General features: G+C 43.2%; 1 protein-coding gene across 5 annotated transcripts in view; it reads left to right on the forward strand.

Moving 5' to 3' along the window:
• The window catches only part of pds5a (PDS5 cohesin associated factor A), a 304,278-nt gene that overhangs the window by 30,020 nt on the left and 264,181 nt on the right, over positions 1-10,077 (forward strand). The gene's annotated exons all lie outside the window — the stretch shown is intronic.

The raw sequence follows: 10,077 nt of genomic DNA on the forward strand, positions 1-10,077 counted from the left end.
GGGATAAGCAATTGCAGGCACAGGCTTCTTGTTGGAAGTGGGAAAATACAGGGCTTGGAAGAGACAGAATCTGAGAGTCACTGCTCCTCACCCAACTAAAAATTTTGAGTCTCCCATGCTTACTCCTCCAGCCCTTCCAATCTGAGGTTTTTCCTCTCGCAACCGTGCTGCTGTCAGAAACAGAATCTGATTGGTATGAAATGGTTATTGGACAGGTGTAACCATTTCACAAAATTCTGCAGCACAGTGGAGGCTATTGATCCATCGTTTGGATGCAAACTCTTTGAAGAAGCTATCCAAATTATTCGAGTCTCCTGACCATCTAGCCCCCTGGCGGGTTTGCGGAGTTACAGGGATAGGGCGGGGAGAATGGGCCTCCATAGGGTGCTCTTTCTGAGGGTATCAAACTATTCGGAAGGACAGAGTGGATGGTAAGGGAGGTGGTGTAGCTCTGTTATTTAAGGATGACATCCGGGCAATAGTAAGGGATGACATTGGTGCTATGGAGGATACGGTTGAATCCATTTGGGTGGAAATCAGGAATAGTAAGATGAAAAAGTCACTGATAGGAGTAGTCTGTAGGCCACCAAATAGTAACATGGTGGGGCAGGCAATAAACAAAGAAATAACTGATGCATGTAGAAATGGTACAGCAGTTATCTTGGGGGATTTTAGTCTGCATGTCGATTGGTTTAACCAGGTCGGTCAAGGCAACCTTGAGGAGGCGTTTATAGAATGTATCCGTGATAGTTTCCTAAAACAGTATGTAATGGAACCTACGAGGGAACAAGTGGTTCTAAATCTAGTCCTGTGTAATGAGACAGGATTGATTCATGATCTCATAGTTAGGGATCCTCTCGGAAGGAGCGATCACAATATGGTGGAATTTAAAATACAGATGGAGGGTGAGAATGTAAAATCAAACACTAGTGTTTTGTGCTTAAACAAAGGAGATTACAATGGGATGAGAGAAAAACTAGCTAAGGTAGACTGGGAGCAAAGACTTTATGGAGGAACAGTGGAGAACCTTCCAAGCGATTTTTCATAGTGCTCAGCAAAGGTTTATACCAACAAAAAGGAAGGACAGTAGAAAGAGGGACAATCGCCCGTGGATATCTAAGGAAATAAGGGAGAGTATCAAATTGAAGGAAAAAGCATACAAAGTGGCAAAGATTAGTGGGAGACTAGAGGACTGGGAAATCTTTAGGGGGCAACAGAAAGCTACTAAAAAAGCTATAACGAAGAGTAAGATAGATTATGAGAGTAAACTTGTTCAGAATATAAAAACAGATAGTAAAAGTTTCTACAAATATATAAAACAAAAAAGAGTGGCTAAGGTAAATATTGGTCCTTTAGAGAATGAGAAGGGGGTTTTAATAATGGGAGATGAGGAAATGGCTGAGGAACTGAACAGGTTTTTTGTGTCGGTCTTCACAGTGGAAGACACAAATAACATGCCAGTGACTGATAGAAATGAGGCTATGACAGGTGAGGACCTCGAGAGGATTGGTATCACTAAGGAGGTAATGATGGGCAAGCTAATGGGGCTAAAGGTAGACAAGTCTCCTGGCCCTGATGGAATGCATCCCGGAGTGCTAAAAGAGATGGCTAGGGAAATTGCAGATGCACTAGTAATAATTTACCAAAATTCACTAGACTCTGGGGTGGTCCCGGTGGATTGGAAATTAGCAAACGTGACACCACTGTTTAAAAAAGGAGGTAGGCAGAGAGCGGGTAATTATAGGCCAGTAAGCTTAACTTCAGTAGTAGGGAAGATGCTGGAATCTATCATCAAGGAAGAAATAGCGAGGCATCTGGATAGAAATTGTCCCATTGAGCAGACGCAGCATGGGTTCATAAAGGGCAGGTCGTGCCTAACTAATTTAGTGGAATATTTTGAGGACATTACCAATGCAGTAGATAACAGGGAGCCAATGGATTTCCAGAAAGCCTTTGACAAGGTGTCACACAAAAGATAAAGATGCATGGCATTAAGGGTAAAGTAGTAGCATGGATAGAGGATTGGTTAATTAATAGAAAGCAAAGAGTGGGGATTAATAGTGTTTCTCTGGTTGGCAATCAGTAGCTAGTGGTGTCTCTCAGGGATCCGTGTTGGGCCCACAATTGTTCACAATTTACATAGATGATTTGGAGTTGGGGACCAAGGGCAATGTGTCCAAGTTTGCAGACGACACTAAGGTGAGTGGTAAAGCGAAAAGTGCAGAGGATACTGGAAGTCTGCAGAGGGATTTGGATAGGTTAAGTGAATGGGCTAGGGTCTGGCAGATGGAATACAATGTTGACAAATGTGAGGTTATCCATTTTGGTAGGAATAACAGCAAACGGGATTATTATTTAAATTATAAAATATTAAAGCATGCTGCTGTGCAGGGAGACCTGGGTGTGCTAGTGCATGAGTCGCAAAAAGTTGGTTTACAGATGCAACAGGTGATTGAGGGCGAATGGAATTTTGTCCTTCATTGCTAGAGGATGGAGTTTAAGACTAGGGAGGTTATGCTGCAATTGTATAAGGTGTTAGTGAGGCCACACCTGGAGTATTAAGTTCAGTTTCCACTGGGGTGAAAGCAGAACTAGGGGGCATAGCCTCAAAATAAGGGGAAGTAGATTTAGGACTGAGTTTAGGAGGAACTTCTTCACCCAAAGGGTTGTGAATCTATGGAATTCCTTGCCCAGTGAAGCAGTAGAGGCTCCTTCATTAAATGTTTTTAATAGAACATAGAACAGTACAGCACAGAACAGGCCCTTCGGCCCTCAATGTTGTGCCGAGCCATGATCACCCTACTCAAACCCACGTATCCACCCTATACCCGTAACCCAACAACCTCCCCCTTAACCCTACTTTTATTAGGACACTACGGGCAATTTAGCATGGCCAATCCACCTAACCCGCACATCTTTGGACTGTGGGAGGAAACCGGAGCACCCGGAGGAAACCCACGCACACGGGGAGGACGTGCAGACTCCACACAGACAGTGACCCAGCCGGGAATCGAACCTGGGACCCTGGAGCTGTGAAGCATTTATGCTAACCACCATGCTACCCTGCTGCCCCCAAGATACAGATAGATAGTTTTTTGAAGAATAAAGGGATTAAGGGTTATGGTGTTCAAGCCGGAAAGTGGAACTGAGTCCACAAAAGATCAGCCATGATCTCATTGAATGGCTGAGCAGGCCCGAGGGCCCAGATGGCCTACTCCTGCTCCTAGTTCTTATGTTCTTATATTCTTTCCGGGGGGGGGGGGGGGGGGCGGGGGGTCAGTGCAGACCCGGTGGGCCGAGTGGCTTCTTTCTGCACTGTTGGGATTCTATGATTACCCCTAAACCCGTGGGAACTTAGTTTGTGTATTAATGTTTTGTGCCGCACCTTATCAAATGCCTTCTGGAAGTCCAAAGACACTGCATCCCAATTATCCACTTTACTTGTTACATCTTCAGAAAACTGAGCAAATTAGTCAAACCCGATTTACCCTTCAGAAAACCAGGCTGAATCTGATGGTTCGCGTGTGTGGCGACGAGGGGATTTTCACAGTAACTTCATTGCAGTTTTAATGTAAGCCTACTTGTGACAACAAAGGGGGTCAGTGCAGACTCGGCCAGTCAGCTTCTGGATCCTGCTTCACCATTTTTAAAAAACATGGCTGATCTGATGGTTACCTCAAATTTGCATCCTGCCTATCCTTGATTACCTATCACCTCCTTGCCTACCAAGAATCTATGACCAATCCCACAAAAAATATTCAAAAACTCTGCTTCCACCACCTTTTCAGGAAGAATTGGAGATTATGTACTTACAATGGATTTCTGCAATTTCCCAACACCAGGCGTGAACTGGTCTGTAGTTTCCTACTTTCCCTAATGTTCAGAATCTGAACATTCCTACTTTCTTCCTTTCTGAACAGGCCCATTGCATTAGTATTTTTGCAATCCATTGGAACTTTGCCAGAATCCAGGGAATTTTGGAATATTACAAGCAATGCTCCCACCATCTCTGCTGCCACTTTTTTTCCGGTGTAGGCCATCAGGCCCTGGAGACTTGTCTGACTTTAATCCCTATAGTTTGCTCAATACCTTTTTGCTAGTTATGCTGATTATTTGAAGTTCTTCTTTTTCAGCAACCTCTGCATTATCCGTTAGTTTGGGATGATTCTAGTGTCCAGAGGAAAAATATTGATTTAATGTCTCTGCTATTTGCGTTCCCCATTATTAACTCCCCAGTCTTGTCCTCTAAGAGACCAATATGTTTTACTCCTGCTGTCTGCACTGATTATTTCCAGCATTTTCTGTTTTATTCCAATTTATATGTCATAATCTCTCACACGAGAAATTCTCTCAGAATTTGTTAATATCAGTGTTCAAATTTAACTGTGATACATATTTGATGTTCTGATAGCTGCTTTATTTTGTGATGGCAACACTTTCCCTAATTTTGTACCGTTATATCATGCAGTGTTGGATGGTGCAAAATGAGAAGGGCTGGTTGAATTATGTGCAACATACACGCTATGCTTCCACACATGATTTGCACAGGCCATTTGTGGGTACAATTGGGGAAGAGGAAAGTTCATGTTAAGTGCAAGGGCGTTGTGTGGGAACAACATGCAAGAATTGGAGATTATGTTCTATTGAATACTTGGATGGAATAACATGAGGAAAGAGTAGGGAAATGGGAATAAGTGGATAGCCCTTTCAAAGAGCCATTGCAAGTATGATGGACGGAGTGGCATTCTTTGTGCTGTATCATGTTATAATTCTGTTCAATATGTGCCCTACCTGATCTGCATTTTCATGTATTTGATTAAGGAGCAGACTCGGCCAGTCAGCTTCTGGATCCTGCTTCACCATTTTTAAAAAACATGGCTGATCTGATGGTTACCTCAAATTTGCATCCTGCCTATCCTTGATTACCTATCACCTCCTTGCCTACCAAGAATCTATGACCAATCCCACAAAAAATATTCAAAAACTCTGCTTCCACCACCTTTTCAGGAAGAATGGAGAAAAAAGTTGCCTCATCTCAGTTTTAAAGGGGCGACCCCTTAGATTTAATCAGTGGCGCCTAGTTTTGGATTCTCCCACAAGAGGACTCTCCATATCCACCCTGTCAAGACCCCTTGGAATCTTGCGCGTTTCAATTAAATCGCTTGTTACTCTTCCAAAGTTCAGCAGATACAAGCCTAGCCTGTCCAACCTTTCCTCGCAAGACAATCCACTCATTCCAAGTATTAAATCTGGTAAACCATCTCTAATTGCTTCTTTTCGTATGTTATTTTGTTTCCCTAAAGCTGGACAAGGTGGGTCATTCTATGGTGAATTGTATTCAAAAGCTTTCAGAATCTTCCCCAGATTCTGAACATTAGGTTTTTATCTCTAAAACATAATGCAATAGCAAATGGGTCACATGATGACGATGTTGACCTTGGCTTTTCTATAAAAAATAGTCGTGTTTAAAATTAGTTTCCGTCTGGTTCTGTTGATGACTCTTGAGTCAAGAGGTTGGGATCCAAACCTTATAATGGACCTTCGTAGATACTAGGTTGCACAAAATCTGATTCAAATTTTCCAATCCAATCTGACACTCAACAGAAACCTCCTCCTGCTCCTAACCTCTTCCAATCCTACAATTCTATTCCCTTAATCCTTGTATATGTATTCAGGCACTTGTCAAATGCATAAATGATTTATGCGTCAACACACCCTGTGGCAGCATGTCTCTGTTTGAAATTATTCCTATGTTCTTGACTTGACCTCCTGGTTATCTTACATTTGTGACACTTTGTTCTTGGACTCAGTCTGGCTTCACTTTCATCATGTTTTTAAAAATAAATTTAGAGTACCCAATTCTTTTCTTCCAATTAAGGGGCAATTTCGCGTGGCCAATTGACCTAACCTGCACATCTTTGGGTTGAGGGGGTGAGACCCACGCAGACATTGGGAGAATGTGTAAACTCCACCCGGACAGTGACCTCGGGCCGGGATCAAACCCGGGTTCTTGGCGTCGTGGGGCAGCAGTGTCACTGTTACCATTTTGAACCCTTAAGTTTCTTGAGAGATCATTTGCAGGTCCACTATTAGCCTTCTCTTTTCAAAGAGAAGAACTGCAGATGGTTCTATTATTGATGGCCGTACCCTCAATTCTGATTAAATTCGTAATGCATCTTGTTTGGACATTGGGGTGGCACAGTGGGGAACACTGCTGCCTCACAGCGCCAGGGACCTGGGTTCACATCCGGCTTTAGGTGATTGTGTGGAATTTGCACATTCTCCCTGTGTCTGTGTAGATTTCCCCTGGGTGCTCTGTTTCCTCCAACAGTCCAAAGTTCAGTGGATTCACCATGCTAAATTGTCCCGTAGTGTCCAAAGGTTAGACGGGGTTAGGGGACAGGGCGAGCAAAGTGGTCCCAGATTAGTTCTTTCGGAGAGTCGGTACAGACTTGATGGACTGAATGGCATCCTGCATTGTAGGGATTCTATGAAAATTCTTCTGTGCTTTAGAATGGAGGCAAAATGTGCACGTTATGCTCCAAATATGATGTTGCATAACCGAGATCTGACTTCGATTAATACTTGTGATGTGGACTTGGCTGTTGAGGCTGATTGTTCATCCCAGTTATTATTGAAAGCCTACTCCTCAACCTTGTCCCTCACCTGAGGTGTGGTGATCCTCATGTTAAATCGCCACCAGTCAGCTGTCCTCTCTCCTCCCCCCCCCCCCCCCCCCCCTCAAAAGGGAAAGCAGCTCATGCTCATCTGGGACTAAGGTGATTTAACCTTTGCACAGAATCTGATTCAAAGTTGCCCTACGACAGTCCATGTTGTTTTTCTTGGTGTGGTTTGATACAGGGGGCAGTTGTGAGACTGGAGCCACCTGCAGGTCAATCTGGGTAAGGATGGCATATTGTGTTTCCTGAAAGCCTTTACTTGTGTGTTTTATTTGCAAATTTCATGGAACTATATTCAGATTCTCAAACTACGAAAATGAGATTGGTACTCAAATTATCTGGAGCAGTAGACTAGTAATACAACATATTCACAAAAGTAGGGACAGTTTGATAAGCGAGTAAGACTTGATTTGGGTCAGTAGACGAGCAGCATAGTTTTCTTTGTTCCTGATGGTGGGTATTGCTGGCAATGCCAGCATTTAAGGGGGAGCTGGACCAGTTTTTGGGGGAGGGGTGAGGAGTGAGGCTCTACATCGGGCCAATTCAAACCACCTGCTGTGCAAGGCTCAGCTTGATTCAGTTCAAGGTGGTGTGCAGGGCGCATCTGACTCAGGCTGGGATGTGTTTTTTTTCTCGGGGGTAGAATGTGGGTCCGAGCGGTGTTCTCTGGGTCCGGTGAATCATACCCTTATGTTGTGGTCGTGTCCTAAACTTGTTCGCTTTTGGGTCTCCTTTAACACAATGTCAGGAATTCTTGGTATCGAAGTGGAACCCTGTTCACTTTGGGCCATTTTCGGGTTCTCAGCCTCGCCGGTGCTGCAGACAAGAGTGAAGGCAGATGTCCTTTCCTTTGCCTCGTTGATAGCCCAGAGGTGTGTTCTGCTGGGATGAGGTTCTCCCACTCCGCCCAGCACCTCGGCATGGCTGGGTGGTCTAATGCAGTGGTCTAACTTCAAAGTCGGGGGCGCGACCCGTGGGTGGGTCAAGGGAGGGTCGCGGAGCCATTGTCCACGGCGCTCTCGATCGCACAAATCCCTGCACAGCAGCCGGCTTTTCATAACGCCGGCTGCAAACGGCCTTTAAAATGGCCACGAACATGTAAAAAAGATTCAGCCACATTGCGCATGCGCGCACGATCATCGGTGTGATTTATCATTTTCACTTCATTGTTCCTTGATTACCTGGAGTAATTTTAAAAGGTGCAATGAAGTAAGTAGTTTGTGTGTAATGTTCCTGTCTCCATCTATATTAGAATAAAAGGAATGCAAATCATGATTAGTCATACTCATTCTTGCATTACCTTTTTCACAATGGTATTTCCATGCTCATCTGTGTACTGTTCCTCTGTAACCGTTTTTTATTCATTTATTTTATTCATTTAAATTTTATTTTTTTTCATTTTTTTTTACAAGTTCGGGGCGGGGGATTTATTTAATAAAATTTTACGGAAGAAATGCAGAACTTTGGACAGATAGAGACTCCATACTTCCCGACACCGGAAGGCTTCACCTTCATCCAACAGGTTTCATTGGAGGAGCGTGTACGAGGGCCAAAGGGACCCAAAACCATTTCTTCCATTTTTATCAGCAGCAAACAAGGTTAGAGAAAATGGTGGGGTGCTCAGGTCAGCTGGCGTGCGTCGCAAAGGTCGGCCGGTTGGGTCCCGAAGGTCGGCCGGTTGGGTCCTGAAGGTCGGCCGGGTTGGGTCCTGAAGGTTGGCCGGTTGGTAAAAATGGGTCCCCGGAAAAAAGTTTGAAGAACACTGATCTAATGGATTGTATCTTGAGAAGTACACCATTAGAGGGTCAGTGGAAGGATTTTATTCAAGGCAGCCATTCGTTTCCTTTTTTAGAGAGTTAGTCACCGTCAGCTGTTGCGGGGCGGTGGGAGGAGTTATTAGTCATCAGTTGCGGGGGGCGGGTGTTCGTTGTTTTAGTTATAGGTGTAAAGGGTTGGGGTTAATAGGGTTGTTAATGGTTGGAATGTGTTATTCGTGTACTGTATGGATTTGGCAGTTGGTGTAGATTTATTCTGTAATGAAAAATCTTGTCATAAAAATATTTTTAAAAAGGCATGTAATTAATCCATACTTCGCATATTCTGAGTGTAAATATATTTTCTCTTAGTGTTTTTGTTTTGAACAGGCTTTTTTGAGAACATATCAGATGTGCTAAATGAAAATGGTGGCGCAGTAGTTAGCACTGCTGGTTCACGTTGCCGAAGTCAAACGTCTGATCCCGATTCAGGGTCACTGTCTGTGTGGAGTTTGCACATTCACCCTGTGTTTGCGTGGGTTTCGCCCCCACAACCCAAAAGATGTGCACGATAGGTGGATTGGCCACGCTAAAATTGCCCTTTAATTGGAAGAAATGAATTGGGTACTCAAAATCTAAAAAACAGTGTACTGAAAGAGAGATAGCTGTATGGGACACGATATTTGTTCCTCGTATTTTGACCACCTGTACATACTCAGTGCAGATTAGGTAACTGCTTTGTTGAATATCTCTGTCCTCAAAAATGATCTCTGTATATTTTTGCACTTGAAATTACCCTCCCATTGTTTAACCTTTTGAGTTCGGCCTCCTGCTTTGCTTTAATCAACCTCAGGAACAGCATCAAATGTTATTTCTAGGTATGCCCCCATTTCTTTTACAGCAGGATATTATTGTTTATGTGACTTATGCCAGGCGGAGAAGGTTTTATGTTTTGAATATAGTTTGTCAGAGAATAGCTTGATGTGCCTCCTTATTTAGATTTTAGGATAGGGAAGTCAGCATTATCTCTTCATTTCAGTTCTGCATTCTGGGTGAATTATTTCTTATTCTCCCTGTTTGTTTTATCTACAGAAGTCAATTTTTTGGAAATTATCTTAGTTACTTTGTCATCTTTTTATTTCTTTGTCTTCTGTTGCTTCTCTGATTTTTTTTAATATCATGTAAAAGTGTTCTGTCTTATTAAGCATTTTGCAATTAGGAGAGTATCTTGCTTATCATTATTTTTGATTCTGGTGAACACCTCGAACCAAAAGAGTAAACCTGCCTTTTTAGGGAGAATGATTGGGCATTGTTTGCAGTTTGCCGTCTCCTTATTTAATTATATTTTGATGGTGTTTGCTTTCATTTCTCTTCGTGCTAATTACTATGCTGAACTGAAGGTTAACTGTCAGAGACTTGTTGCCACATTTCTGTTCAACTAGTAGGGACTCTGTGGGGGCAATTTGGGGTGGCTTCTTTCATGTCTCTGTGGCAAAGTGATTTACGCCTGTCATTTAGTTTTCTTGATTGCACGATTGATATCAGAAAACGTGAGCAAGAAACTGTGCTGCATTACACCCTTGATAAACATGCAGTGCTGTACTCTGCTGCATTGAGAAGACATAACTTTAAATATGAGATGT

Source organism: Scyliorhinus canicula, chromosome 3 (assembly GCF_902713615.1).
Source record: "Scyliorhinus canicula chromosome 3, sScyCan1.1, whole genome shotgun sequence".
In the NCBI taxonomy this organism is placed as follows: Eukaryota; Metazoa; Chordata; class Chondrichthyes; order Carcharhiniformes; family Scyliorhinidae; genus Scyliorhinus; species Scyliorhinus canicula.